This window comes from Nicotiana attenuata, chromosome 4 (assembly GCF_001879085.1).
Source record: "Nicotiana attenuata strain UT chromosome 4, NIATTr2, whole genome shotgun sequence".
NCBI classification, from domain to species: Eukaryota; Viridiplantae; Streptophyta; class Magnoliopsida; order Solanales; family Solanaceae; genus Nicotiana; species Nicotiana attenuata.
In genome coordinates, this window is record NC_031992.1 from 2,556,823 (window position 1) to 2,572,742 (window position 15,920).

A 15,920-nucleotide genomic window follows, 5' to 3' on the forward strand; every position below is an offset into this window, starting at 1 on the left:
CGTGGCGGCCAAAAGTCACACGACCTCTTCACTTCCTGCGGTTGCCAAAAGCACCGCACAAAAAATATTGGAGGCTAAAAGCCCCATTAAAGGTACAGGATGTCCATCCAACATCCCCAAGACTACAACCAATCAGGCACTTTCTTCATCAGTGCCACAACCTATTTCTGTACACAAAGGCTCCTCCTCCGAGGAACCCACTTATATTAAGAACGAAAGTGTTTACCAACTCATTCAAATTGAACCAGAGTTCTGGCATTCCAACCCCCAAGAGGTAGCTAAGAAAATACTTAGCCCTTCAGCCAATTTCATTCAAAACACCCACAGACATACCCAAAAATATTATGAGTTTATTCTCAGAGATACTAGATCTTGCTTGTTTAAGCCCCACAAAGAAAAACAAACCCAATCATATGTCACCCATACTACGGTGTGCATTAACAAAATAATCTCACCGAAAGAATGGGGAACCCATCCAGCCAAATACAAAAGACTTTCTCAGCCTTTTGACCCACAATTTTACAATTACTATGACTACCAGGCAGCATGGATGAATGCTTTCACCTTCCAAAACCAACTTGGAAAGCATTCATGGTTTATCCTCTGGAGCAAACAATTAACCTCTGACTTCCCCCAGTGGTTTATACATCAACGGTGGCCTGTATATGGTCATCGAGCTGAAATACTCCCAGCACCAGTAAGAGAAGGATATGATTATTTCTGTCATAGGTTTTCTAGTGAACAGCAAATACCCATACTCCTCCAATTTTCGCACCGATTTTATATCCCATGGATATACTCCCAGAAGTTTTCCTTCCACAAGCTAGAAGGACAAAAAGGACTACCACGGTTAGCCCTCCAAGGACACTGCAAATGGTACAAAATGTGGGATTCATCTGAAGCATACGTAACTGCGGTAGACAAGTGGTTTCTATCCCGTCCGCAATATCTAGCTATAACAGATGCTGCTCAAATTTTATTTTTACAACAAAAGTCCATTGCAAGTGCACAACTAGCCGGTTCCAGCAGCAGGCTTGATTTTATTCAACAAATGGAGCAAATTCTTGATACCCTCAAGACACTAATTCCAGGTCAACAAAATCAAGCATCTTTGTCTGACAAATCATCAGAGGAAGAAGAAGAAGAAGAAGAAGAAGACCTCGATTCAATGTTCTGAAAAATTAATCAGAACTTACATCAGCATGACACCACAATGACATCGCAGCTGACATCATCCATGACGTCAGCAAACACTTACTCCTAATGACATCATGAATGACATTAGAAAACACTATGAATTTTTACTTTTTTGGCTATAAATAGCCCTCCATATCACTTGTAAGACACACCTTACACTACCACTTGAGAAAGAATTCTCTCCCTCTCTAGAATTGGTTAGAGCTCTCTCTCTAGTTTACAAATATAAGTTTTTAACTTGTATTATCAATTTTTCAGTTTTAATAACAATCAAGTCTATGTTTATTTTTCTCTTATACAAGTTTGCATTTACATTACTCTGCATTATGGTCGGTTATACCGCCTAATTTACTTTATCGCATTTCATTTACATGGTCGGCTCTGCACCATAAATTTATTTACTTGTAAGCTAACTACATCTTTTGCAGGCTTAACAATCATATTATTATTTGCTTCCTGTCCTTACATTTATTTCTTTTTCCTCTAAACTTTTAGGGGCTTCGCTTCCGGTCCCCTTGGTATCAGAGCCTTGAAAATTCTCAAAAAACCAAGTGGTTTCTATCACCAGAATAATATTTGGATTTTGATGAATCCAAATATATATATATATTGGTCTAAGAAGGTTTCATCTTCCCTTAATCAATTCATTTGCTTCATTTTGGCACACATTTTCTTGACTCTTTGAGTCATTTACTACTTCTTTAGGGGCTAGAGAGACACACTGTCACTCTTTCTTGTTCATTTCAATTCTTTTTCTCCTTTCTAGTCTTCCCAAGCCTTTCATTTTTGCTTTTATTGACTCCCTTCATTTATGGATATGCCCTATATTATAGAGTATATAACTTCGATCATAGGGATCAATTTCTAGTCGCATAGCTTCATAATAATTCTGCAAAGCTTCCGCGTAATTTCCTTCGGATTGAGCCGACATCCGTTACGGTCGTCATTCAATTGAAAGAATCTCCGTTCAAGAACGGTACGTGAGATTTTCACCTCATACGACTCCTCCCTTATGCGCATAATGAGAATAATACATAGAATCAAAAAAGATTCAACGATGAAAATATTCTCATTATGAACTCAGCAGGGCTAGTGTTTTTACAAGAAATCTCTAGCCAACCTTCCTGCAAGAGATTCTTTCTTAACATCAAGCCTATTGGGACTATATAGAAATGATAAGATAACTCCAACAATTTCTTTGTTTTTAACGCCTCCTAATTTCCAGGATCTTCATTGTTCACTTTCTTTTTGACTTTTTGGCTTCTTTTTTTCTTTTTCCCTTTTCTTTTCTTCATTTTGTACCTTTTATCACTTTTGCATTCCTCGTCTCTCCCCCTAAACTTATGCTTTTGCCTTGTGCCAAGGAAAGATCGGGTGCCAAGAGAGGATCATTTTAGAACGGATAAAGGTTTGTATCATGGTTTTTGAAAGAATAAGGTTTATGGCTCAATGGGGTTGACTAGGGATATCATCATTGGTGGGCTATGGATGTTTTCAAGTCTCAATTAGGATCAAGTAGAGCCTATAATCACTTCTCAAGTCGAGCTACACTTAGGATTTCGCCTCAACAAACATTCAGGGCAAGTTCTAGACTCATTGGCACGGGACTTGGACTTGCAAATCAATACCTCACCACACAAGCTATAAGATTGCTAAAGAGACAGAGTCGGGGGCCCACAAAAGCCTTAGCTAAGATTTGAGCAACGCAAATGGTTCCGAAAAACCACTTGATGAATGTTTAGTCAACACAAGAGTCTCAAGGTCACAACTATCACCATCCTACACGCACCAATTTATTTCTAACCATAAGGTCAAAGGCAAATGTGTTAGGCCCAAGTGAAGCTTTGCTTGAGGCACTATTACTTACTAGCTACTATTTACACAAAAAGTGAAAAGAAATAGACTCAACAACTTAAGAAGGTTGTCATGCCATCCATCATCGGGAAGAGTCACCCAGTTCACACAAACTCCATCTTTGGAAAGAACCATGGCATTAAGAAAACCAAAGGCTTATTGGACACAAAAACTCGTAAAATAAGAAGTTACAAACTGAAAAAGAAGCTACTAAATGAAATAAGATGCTATGCTATTAAGGAAAATTGCAAAAGAAGCTATAAAGTAAAATGCGGAAAGTAAACTAAATATTTACAATAGGGGTTTTAGCCGAATATACATAAGAGGGATGAATATATACATGAAAAAGTACTTTATATACATACCAAAATTGGAAAATAGCGAAATGTGAAACAAAGTTATGTACATACCAAAAGTGCAAAATAAGCATAAAGAAAGAAAATAGTATCATAATTACAAACCAACTACCAAATCATCAAAGTAGGGCTACCCCCTCAAATGAAAGCTAGCATTGTCCTCAATGCTAACTAACAAAAAATAAGCTCAAAAAGAAAGGTAGAGAGTAAAGATGGGTCCTCCGTCTGCATGGGGTCCTATGGCTGGGTGCCTGGATCATCTGGCAAGGGTCCTGTGGCTGGCTAGAGGCACCTCCCTCATCTACCTGAGGCATCACTCTCCTCCTCTTGGGCTCTCCCAGAGTCTCCTGCTCCTGAACCTGCTCAGTATGAGCTGCTGGGGGCTGGTCCTGTAGTAGTAACTCCAATGGTAGGTCTCCAGCTGATTTCATCTTCTCTACCTCTCCCCTCAACTGCTTCACCGACTTCTTCGAGGCCCGAGTCTTTCTCAGCTTCTTTGTCTGTTCACTCAGCTTCTGAAGTGATTTTCCTTGAACTGCAAGAGAATCCATAATCAGCTTTTGGTTTCCAGGAGCTTCTTCTGGTTGTCCAGAAGCTCCTTGAGAGACTCCTCTACTGAAGCTGGCATCTGTGGCCGTGGGGGGGCTGATTGGGCTGTCACCGATCTGGATAGCACAGACAGCTTAGAAGTTGCTACCTGCATCCAGTTGTTGATACTGGTGAGTGTTTGGCTCAACCTGTGAGCCGTCAATGGATACGCTGAGGAGGATGGAATTTCTAAAGGCATGGAAGTAGATGGTCCGGAGGTTGGATCTGGTATGGCAGTCGGAGGTTGTGAAGTAGTGACTACCACTACTGGATCTTCAGACTGGCTAGTAGAAGTAGTAGCTTTGCCCATGGATTCCTTGGATTTGGGGTTGTCTGGACTCTTTAGGCTGTACCATGAAAAGAGCAACTTGGGTTTTACCTTGACATCAAAGTTTCTTTTCTCCACCTCCTGATCTTCCAAGTACATGGTAAGGAAGTTCGGGAATGGGTAAAATCCATCACCCTCATTAACCACTCTGGTGATCACCCTAGACATGATATTCCCCACATTGATCGAGAAACCCGCCATAATAGCCGCCATTATAATCTCCCGGGAGACCGGAAAGGTGTTTTCGTGAGTAGTGGGGTCTAGCCTACTACATACAAAAGTCTCCCAACCCTTCGCCTCAAAGTTTAGGGTGTTCCTCAAGATAAGAACCCCTACTGTCAACCATGCTGGAGTGGTATCCGGGAGAGCCAGGTATGATGCCAACCATGAGCGGGATGCCTCATCCATTGCTACCTTCTCCAAGTACAACGTCTCATCTTCATCATTGAAGCCTAGGTAGTCATTGATCGTCTTTTCATCAAACTTAACTTTCAAGTTCTGCACCTTAGTCACTTTTGTATCCTTCTTGATGTGGGAGGCATTGGCGTAGAATTCCTTGACCAGGTGCTCATTAGCATCCCACACCTTACCAGCGAAGTAATCCCATCCCACTCGTTCATTGAAATGTTGCTTCATGTTCGGGTTGTAAGGCAAGAGATCCCGCTCTATGAATTGGCGCTCATGAATAAGTGACCTTAGAGTCCACCACTCCCTGAACTTGTGATATGCCAGCTCACTAACAAACCTCTTTCGCCACACTTCAGGGTTTCTTGTTCTTTCCACTCCCCCGGGTTGGGTCACACCCCCTCCCTCCTCATCTGGTACCTTATCATCTATGGGATCCTGTCCAGGTGACGAAGCTGTAGGTGAAGTTGAAGCTGAAGACTCACTACCCTCTGCTGAGCCATCAGACGACTCAGCAGGAGAGGCAGCAGGAGAAGTAGGAGAGGCTGGGGGTGTAGGTTAATCTCTCAAACAGAATCTTCCCGGGAAGTCGGGCACAAATGCAGGCACTGAATCAGAATCTGATGCCTCCCAGGAGGGCACATACTCACTCACCTCTGAGTGAGAAGCAGCTCTATCTGCAGCTCTGATGGTTTTCCTCATTTCCCTTGATTTTCGAACTGCAGGGGTCAACTTTATTTGTCCTCGCCCCTGCCCCGGGAGGGCTCTGCTCTACCCTTTTGTTTCTCACCACTGCCTCTAGATTTAACCATTGTCTGCAAACATAATCCATTGAAAATTGTTAGTACAAATACTAGAAGAAGTAGTGCAGAAAAGCAGTATAGCAGTTGACAGTACTTGAACAAAACAGCAGACCGCGGACCGTAAAAATGGAGCGCGGCCGTGAAGGTTGCACCGCGGACCGCGAAAAATGCATCACGGCCGCGGAGGTGTGGGGATCGGACTACCCACCCTCTGATTCTACTGCACTGCGGATCGCGGAAAAAGGAACGCGGCCACGGTAGGTGCACCGCTATCCGCAAAAAAACAACCGCGCCCGCAGACCCTCTTTTATGTCTCTCTGAACCTGAGCATCACGGACCGTGAAAAATCCATCACGGCCGCAGAAGTCAACATTGAGCCCAGCAAACCTAGGGTTTTTGTTGTTCGTGCATTTACACATTTTAAAGCCCCACTAGGGGTTCATTAACCAATTCTAACAATCTAAGACTAATTTTGATTACACGAGGAACCCTAAGTCAAAATTACAAGAAAGAGGAAGAAGAAGAAGTAAAAACTATCAATTAAAAGAAAATAATTACAAAATTAAAGACTAAGGAATAGGTGGAATTACCATATGTGAGATGAGTGGTGAAAAATGATGTCTAATTCTTGTGTTTGTGCAAGCTAGGGCATGGATGAACAGTGATTTTTCTTTGGGAGTGAAATGAGCGAAAAGTGTAAAATGTTCCCTGAAGTTCTATTTATAGAAAAAACCTAGGGGACCCACTACACTTAGCTAGCGCGGCCGCTGTAAATCACCGCGGTCCGCGCTGGTGTAGAACTGAAGAGCAGCAATTTAAGCCACCACTGACCGCGAAAAATGCACCGCGACAACGGTAAGCCACCGCTGACCGCGAAAAATGCACCGCGGTAGCGGTTGAAACTTCAGAGAACCCCCATTTTGGACTTTTTAGCACCGCTGAACGCGATCAAATCTCGCCTCAGCGATAAGGCTACCACAACCGAGAAAAGTGGAGCGCGGCAGCGGTCCAATCTTCAGAGAGTGGAATTTTTCCAGCTTGACCTGCACTACATCAAACATCCCTACACACATCTCACAACCAGTTAGTTCACCATCCAATCCTAACTACAAAGAAAATCAAAAAGAAGAAAAAACACATGAGTTGCCTCCCAAGAAGCGCCTGATTTAACGTCGCGGCACGACACAAGTTACCATCAATCACTTGAGATGGATCATTGCCACCACGTGGCTGTCATCAAACTTGCCTAGATAGTGCTTGACTCTGTGCCCATTAACTCTAAAGATTTTGCCATTTTTGTTTTTCAAATCAAGGTCATCAAACGGAGTCACAAGCACCACCTCAAAAGGTCCACTCCATTTTGACTTGAGCTTTCCCGGAAACAGTTGTAACCGGGAGTTGAACAAGAGAACCAAATCACCCACTTTGAACTCCTTGCTACGAGCATACTTGTCTTGTAAGTACTTCATCTTGTCCTTATACAAGGACGCACTGGAGTAAGCATGAATGATTTAGCTTCCTCAAGGCCCATATTGCCTTGTGCTCTAACTCAACCGGAAGATGGCAAGCTTTCCCAAACACCAACCGGTACGGAGACATACCGATTGGAGTCTTGTAAGCAGTCCTGTAAGCCCACAAAGCATCATCCAGTTTTTTTGACCAGTCGGTCCTATTTGCATTCACCGTCTTTGACAGTATGCTCTTGATCTCCCTATTGGAGACTTCAACTTGCCCACTAGCTTGAGGATGGTAAGGGGTAGAAACCTTGTGATTGACACCATACTTTGCAAGCAAAGTGTCAAATGCCTTATTGAAGAAATGAGAACCCCCATCACTGATGATAGCTCTAGGAGTGCCAAACCGAGTAAAGATCCTCTTCTTGAGAAAAGCCACCACACTCCGGACCTCGTTCTTGAGTAAAGCCACGACCTCGACCCACTTTGAAACATAATCAATGGCCACCAAAATGTACCTGTTGCCACAAGAACTCACAAAGGGTCCCATGAAATCAATGACCCAAACATCAAATATGTCAACCTCAAGAATAGTGTTGAAAGGCATCTCATCCTTCTTTGAAATTGCACCTGCTCTCTAACACTCATCACATCTCTTCACAAGCTCACCCGCATTTAGGCCATTAAAAACCACAACTAAGCACCTTTGAAGCTGTCCTAGCCCCACCATGATGACCACCGCAGGGAGAGGAATGACAAGCCTCCAGAATACTCATTTGCTCCTCTTCCAGAACACATCTCCTGATCACCCCATCATTACAGATTTTGAACAAGTAAGGCTCATCCCAATAGTAGTCCAAACTGTCCCGTTTAAGCTTCTTCCTTTGGTTAGAAGAGAGATCACACGGGATAATAGAAAGTTGGCAACATCCGCAAACCAAGGCATACCATTCACAGATACCGAGAGGAGTTGCTCATCAGGGAATGAATCATTAATTTCAAGGCCATCAAGGGGCCTCCCTTCCTCCTCCAAGTGGGACAAGTGGTCCGCCACTTGGTTTTCACACCCCTTGCGATCAACAATCTCAAGGTCAAACTCTTGAAGCAATAGAACCCATATCATCAACCGAGCTTTAGAATCTTTCTTTGTCATCAAGTAGCGGAGTGCTGCATGGTCTGTATGAACTATTACCTTGGCCTCCCATGAGATAGGGCATAAATTTCTCCATTGCAAATACAATTGCCAACAACTCTTTTTCCGTCATCGTGTAATTCACTTGAGCATCATTCATCGTTTTGCTTGCATAATACACCGGGTGAGACATCTTGTTTATCCTTTAACCTAAGACCGCTCCCACCGCAACATCACTTGCGTCACATATGAGCTCAAAAGGTAAGCTCCAGTTGGGTATGGTTATGATAGGAGTGGTTGTCAATTTGTACTTGAGAAGTTCAAAGCTTTCATGCATTCCTCATTGAACACAAACTTTGCATCCTTTTCCAATAGTTTGCACAAAGGATTCACTACCTTAGAAAAGTCTTTGATGAAACTTCTGTAGAACCCCGCATGCCCAAGAAAAGTCCTAACCCCCTTGACTGAAGTAGGAGGAGGAAGCTTTGAAATCACTTCGATCTTAGCCTTGTCCACCTCTATTCCATTCTTTGAGATCTTATGGCCGAGGACAATACCTTCCTCGACCATGAAATGGCATTTTTCCAAGTTGAGAACAAGATTTGTCTCTTCAAACCGAGCCAACACTTTGTCAAGATTCTTCAAACACTCATCAAAGGAGTCACCCACAACACTGAAATCATCCACGAACACTTCCAAGAAATCCTCTACCATGTCGGTAAATATAGCTATCATGCACCGCTGGAAGGTGGCCGGTGCATTACACAAACCGAAAGGCATCCTGGAAAATGCAAAGGTCCCGTACGGGCATGTGAATGTGATTTTCTCCTGATCTTCCAAAGCAATCAATATCTGGTTGTAACCTGAGTACCCATCTAGAAAATAGTAGAAGGTACGCCCAGCAAGTCTATCTAGCTTTTGGTCAAGAAAGGGCAATGGAAAATGATCCTTGTGGGTCACTTTATTCAGCTTGCGGTAGTCCATGCATACCCTCCATACAGTGACAGTCCTGGTTGGAATCAACTCGTTCTGCTAATAGGTAACCACAGTCATACCACCCTTCTTCGGCACACATTGCACCGGTGAAGTCCAAGAACTATCCGAGATGGGGTACACAACCCCTGTATCAAGCCACTTGATCACCTCCTTTTTGACAACCTCTTGCATAGCCTCGTTCAACCTCCTTTGATGTTCCACAGAGGGCTTGGCATCATCTTCAAGTATAATCTTGTGCATGCAAAACGCGGGGCTTATTCCCCAAATATCAGCTAGAGTCCATCCAATTGCCTTCTTCCGTCTTTGGAGCACCGCCAATGTGGCATCTACCTGCATGTTAGTAAGACAAGAAGAAAGAATAACAGGCAAAGTTGAACTAGGGCCCAAGAATTCATACTTGAGGTGTGAAGGCAAAGGCTTCAACTCCAGAACGGGAGGTTCCTCAATTGAGGGTTTTGTTGGGGGAGTTTTTCTGTTCTCAAGATCCAAAGAGAGCTTACGGGGCTCATAAGAATAAGAGCCCATACCATGCAAAGCATTGACACACTCCACCCTTCCTTCATCCTCATTCACATCAAGGTTCAACAATATTGCTTCTAAAGGATTCTCCACATTGATCATGGCACTAGTATCATCAACTATCACGTCCGTGATAAGGTCCACAAAAAGAGCACAATTCAGTACTATTCGGCTGCCTCATTGATTTGCACACATGAAAGACCACTTTTTCATCACCCACCCGGAAGGTGAGTTCCCCTGCTTCCACATCAACCAATGCCTTCCCAGTTGCAAGGAAAGGTCTTCCCAAAATTATAGGCACCTCATAGTCGACTTCGCAGTCAAGAATCACAAAATTAGCAGGCAAGATAAATTTTTCCACCCGGACAAGAACATCATCAATAATACCAAGCGGCTTCTTCATAGTTCTATCCGCCATTTGTAATCTCATTGAAGTAGCCCTCGGTTGAACAATACCCAAAGTTTTGAAAACGGAGTAAGGCATCAAATTAATACTTGCTCCCAAATCACAATGCCTTTGCCAAATTCGCACTCCCAATGGTACATGGAATGGTGAAAGCACCGGGATCTTCAAGCTTTGGATCCATCGAGTGCACAATTGCACTTACTTGGTGAGTCATTTTGATGGTATCACAATCCATAGATCTCTTTTGGTCACCAAGTCTTTCATGAACTTGGCGCAACCCAGCATTTGCTCAAGAGCTTCCACCAAAGGAACATTGATTGACAAGCTTTTCATCATCTCAATAAACTTTTTAAACTGGTTTTCATTCTTTTGCTTCGCAAGTCTTTGAGGGTAAGGTGGAGGAGGCCTTGGTAAAGGAGCCTTAGCCTTGGGCACAACCGTTTTCGGCATGTCTATTACGTGTTCCCTAGACGGGTTCACGTCATTTTGAGTCTCCTTCTCATTATCATGATTATCAATTCTCACTTCCGCATTCAAGTTCTCTTCACTCACTTGCTCATCAACTATAGGTATAACATCATCTTGCACCTCAACCTCATCACTCACAATTTCCTTTTGCTTGGAGGCATTCACATCACCACCTCGACCGGTTCTTTTAATCACCGCCATTGCATGCCCTGTGTTGTTCCCATCCTTCGGGTTTACTACCGCATCACTAGGTAGAGCCCCCTTAGGGCGAGTATTCAAAGATTGTGAAATCTAGCCAAGTTGAACCTCCAAGTTTCGGATTGAAGTATTGTGTGATGCCAACTGAGCATCAGAATCGGCGTTCTTTTTCATCATTTGTTCAAACATCATCTCGATCCTCCCCATCTCATTGTTCGACGAGCTAGGACCTTGGGATGGAAATGAGGGTGGGTTGTTTGGTTGTTGAAACAATGGAGGCCTTTGAAAGCCTTGCCCCCGATTTCCTTGATTGCCACTATTCCAACCACCCTGATTGTTGTTTCCTCTCCAATTGTTGTTGTTGCCATTCCAGTTGCCCTGGTTGTTCTGGTTTCCCCAATTCTGATTAATGTTCCCCCAGTTGCTATTCCCTTGTTGGTTTTGATTCCCCCAATTGCCTTGGGATCTCCATTGTTGTTGTTGGTTAGGACCATTGCTCCTTTGTCCTTGATAATTGTTCACGTACTTCACTTTTTCACATTGCTCATCATACCCATCATCTTGGTTGAAACCACCATTACTTTGCTCATATTTGTCCGGGCTACCTTGACCTTGTTGACCTCTTTGTCGCCTCTTGTTGACCAACATGTTGACACCTTCCATAGCATTTACTTGTCATGGTGCTTGAACTTGCTGCAATTGAGCTTTTGCCAGCTGGTTCATTATTGTAGTTAACTCTGCTATTGCTTGACCATAGTCGTGGAGCTCTTTGTGCAGGTGAATGATGGTAGGATCACCTTGTGGTACATTAGCTCGACTCTGCCAAGCTGAGGAAGTGTCTGCCATCTTATCCAAAATCTCACACGCCTCAGCATAAGGTTTGTTCATAAAATTTCTCCCTGCTAGCTGGTTTACCACACACTGATTGGTCGTGTTAATGCTACGGTAGAAAGTCTGCTGGATCATTGCTTCGGTCATGTCATTGTTCGGACATTCTTTCACCATTGTCTGATACCTTTTCCCAGATTTCATGAAGTGGTTCATTAGGTTCCTGTTTAAAGGCCAAAGTCTCATCTCTCAAGGTTTCCATATGTCCCGGTAAGAAAAGCATTGCTATAAACTTGTCCGCCAACTCATCCTAAGTATGAATGGAATGGTTGGGAAGTCTTTCGAGCCAGTCCAAAGCTTTCCCTCGAAGTAAGAAAGGGAACAATCTCAATCTTAGAGCATCCTCTGACACATTCGTCTGCTTGCTTCCCCAACTGGTATGCACGAAGCCTTTAAGATGTTTATATGCATTCTGATGCGGAGCGCCTGTGAAGTACCCTCGCTGCTCCAATAAGGTCAACATCACATTTGTTATTTGAAAATTGCCCGCCCGGATCCAGGGTGGGACAATTGCACTTGCGCACCCCTCATAATAATTGAAGAAATCAAAGATTGAGATGAATAATAACCCATAAAAAGTAATTACAAGATGAAGATCTAAGATTAATTTCTAAACTAGCTATAAAATTACTCAAAAGGGCAAAAGTAGGCGGTTCACGTGCTAATCTAATTAACAGATGACCTAAAAATCTGAAAAAGAAGTATTTATACACAACTAAATTTTTCCAGATAAAAATGCCCTTACGGAGGCACCGCTGACAGCGGAAAATGGACTACTGTCGCGGTGAGGCTACCACGGCCGCATAAAATCAAACACGGACCGAGGTCTTCAACTTTCAGCTCAACTTCGGACTCTCTGAATCTCTCCTCCGCTGACCGCGATAAAACGACAGCTGTCGCGGTAGAGGCACTACTGTCGCATAATTCCACCGCGGTCAGCGGTGACTTGCAAAGCCTCAAAGTGCATCTCTCTGAGTCTTTGCCACTGCGGACCGCGGTAGAGGCAATCCCAAAAATGCATCTCTCTGAACCTTGCCACCGCAGACCGCGAGATCAAGACCGCCTCAGCAGTGGACCCTCCGCGTCCGCGGTTGATTTGCCGTTGTAGCGCTCAGTTGACTCAGCTTTGCACTTGTGTAGGTTTCACTCTTTTTTGTGGTGGTTTTTGACTTCCTTGTCTCTTTCTGAGCAAACACTGCAAACAAGCATAACATGTTAGCTTTCGGGATTACTTGTATACACTTTTAATCCAAAACTTAAGAAAAAAGGAGTGTAAAATAGACTAAAATCCCTAGTTAGCAGTCGCAAGCTAAAGTATGATAGAGCGACAATGTTTTAGGAAGATAAGAGTAATGACAAGAAAGGGTGAGTGAGAAGGTAACGAAAAACGGATGAGTCCTTGGGATTAAGCCCATGAAAACAAGATAACTGACGGCTTCTCTAAGTTATAGAAATCTCAGTATAGCCTTAATGAACTCAAAGGAATCTAAGACTTGTAGCATTTGGAAGAGATGGAATTCTGCCCTGGTAGTAGAATAAAGGTGTAATTGTGATTGATAAATAATGACGTTTGAGCCTTCGATTGAGTAATAATTTGAAGAGGATTTCATGGATTGCACGGAATTAAAATACCCATGTAAGGCAAATCACATTGGGATGCCATAAAATATGATTATTGAAATACAGTATCGCCCCTAAGTGGATCTGGAAAATCACTTCAAATATTCCTCATTTAAACATAAGCCCTAGTGGCAATGTATTACGTAGGAAGTTTCAACTTATCAATGGAAGATTGTAGATCAATGTTGAGGTGAATCGACAATGGATGGATAAAAGTTACAAAGTACGAGATGAGATTAGGCCATCAGTCTTAAGATGAACAGTAATGAAGAAGCGTTAAAATACTTAGCTTTATGCATATAGGATAAGCAACAAGAATAACCTAGAGTTCGGTAGCAGGCCTCAGTAACGATAAATCAAAGTAAGAGTTATAGTATAGTATGACCTACCTAGATACAGTAAAGTCACGCGGATGGATAACCTGGGCTATGAAACAAGATACAGCAATAGTTGTAAGTTTGACAAAGTACCGAGCGAAGAACTTCAGTACACCTATAGATGCCCAGAGGGACATCTTGTCAAGTTCTGTATATGTTCCCAAAGTAAGGCCTAGAGATTGGCTAAAAGCTGAAGGGAAGAGTCGCATAGGCATAGATACAAGGAAAAAGTCGTATAGGCTGTATGAATGAAGGTAGCAACAGTTACGAGATTGGAAGGATCCCAACCACCAGTCGTGGTATGAGAAAGAGGCCTAAAGGGGGGAATGCCTTGGCCTTTGAATTTATTCACAGAGCAATTGCCTAGATGGAAAGAAGAGTACTAGAGTGTTCGGAAGACATAGGTTATGAAAAATGATAAGTGCATGAGTCAACATTCGAGGACGAATGTTCCAAAGGGGGGAATGATGTTACACCCCCTGTTTTCATACGTGAAAGTACGCCATAAGTAAATTGATAAAAGCTCAAAAATGAGATGTTACGTCCCGCATTTTCGTACATCAAATTTTCATCGTAAGTTAATCGACGTAAGTTCGGGAATGAGATTATTTTGAGATTATAAGTATTATGTTATTTCAAACAAGCGATAAGTAAATTCGTGGAGGTGAAAGGGTAAGCGAATCGAAGAAAGTCAGTTTCGTCGAAATTTGTCAATTTGGGATAAAACACGGTCCGAGCTATAATACCCGATATTTATGGACTAGTGTCATGCAAGGTACCATATGATCATGATAGTACGGTATATAAAGTGTGTTAAAAGTAAGTAGTATTTTAAGTAATTTAAGATTATTCTTAATTATGTGGATAATTGGTTAATTATTGATTTGAGTAGGAAGTTAACAAATTAATTAGGAATTTGTGGATAATTATTTAAGTGGGATTTTGGATAACTATTTAGGGGACAACATTTCACGTGGAGCTATGGGAATATGGCAGAAAATTGCCACCAATCCTTATGCTTAAGGAGGTGGTGGCAATATTTAAGGTATATGCACCTTATATTACTTTGGTTAAAAGATTCTGTTGAAGGCTTCTCTTAATAAACAAAGTGAAAAAGGGTTATGACCTTGTGAAGCTACAACAATACGGTTGAATATTATGACTACAAAATTACGGATAAGGTTACAACAAAAATCCATACGAAATTACATTATGTAATAGCAACGGGATTTTGCGATTCTACGGGAGTACGGTGCAATCTTTCTCAAGAATATCATACGGATTTTTCCCTACTCCGATCTTGCCGTCACGTATTATGTCGCAATTAACGTGTGTTGGAAGGATTTTCAAGAGAATCGGCTCAGGTATGTTAAGGCTATCCCTTCGTTCTTTTGGCATGATCTATACGACACAAACGAAACGAGCAAATGCACAATTTCCATAAATGACTCTATTCATAGAAATACTAGAGATGTTTATGTTCTTTATTCCATATGTGTCATATTATTCTATCATCTGTTTATGGGTCTCAGAAAATATGTAAGATTGATAAGTTTACTTCATATTAATCAAACGTATGATGGTCTTATGACATTCAGAAAGATTTTATTGACGTACTTTCATTTACATTGACCCATGACCAGATGGCGTTATATACGCGTATATATGTATATATATGTATATGGGATATGGGAAAAGGTTCGGCGTTATATACGCACCACCACCTGATCAGCTGGTATATGTTGACGATTTGCCTACAGTGGCCGAGATGATATGATGGGATTCCCTCAGAGGCTTGATGATGTTATGAACACATATATCCATGCATGGTATGACATTTGTATGCATATCCATGACATTATAATATTAAATGATTCATAGAGTTATTCAGACTTACATGTCGAGTCTTTTTACTCCACGTTTCTCTCATGACTTTTATTTACTGATTTTCATTCCTTGCATACTTGGTACATTATTTGTACTGACGTCCCTTTGCCTGGGGACGCTGCGTTTCATGCCCGCAGGTCCCGATAGACAGGTCAAGAGTCCTCCAAGTAGGCTATCAGCTCAGCGGAAGATGTTGGTGCGATCCATTTGCGCCGGAGTTGCTTGTTTGGTCAGTATGATTTAGACGTGTATTGTTTGGTATAGCGGGGCCCTGTCCTGACCTTTGTGATAAGTATGTACTCTTAGAGGCGTGTAGATAGATGTCATGTATACGGATACTTGTATGGCCTTGTCGGCCTATATTTTAAGTATATAATGGATCACATTGGCCTTATAGGCCCGTATGTTACAGCTATGAGTTTCTATATCAGGTTGGGTCATTCT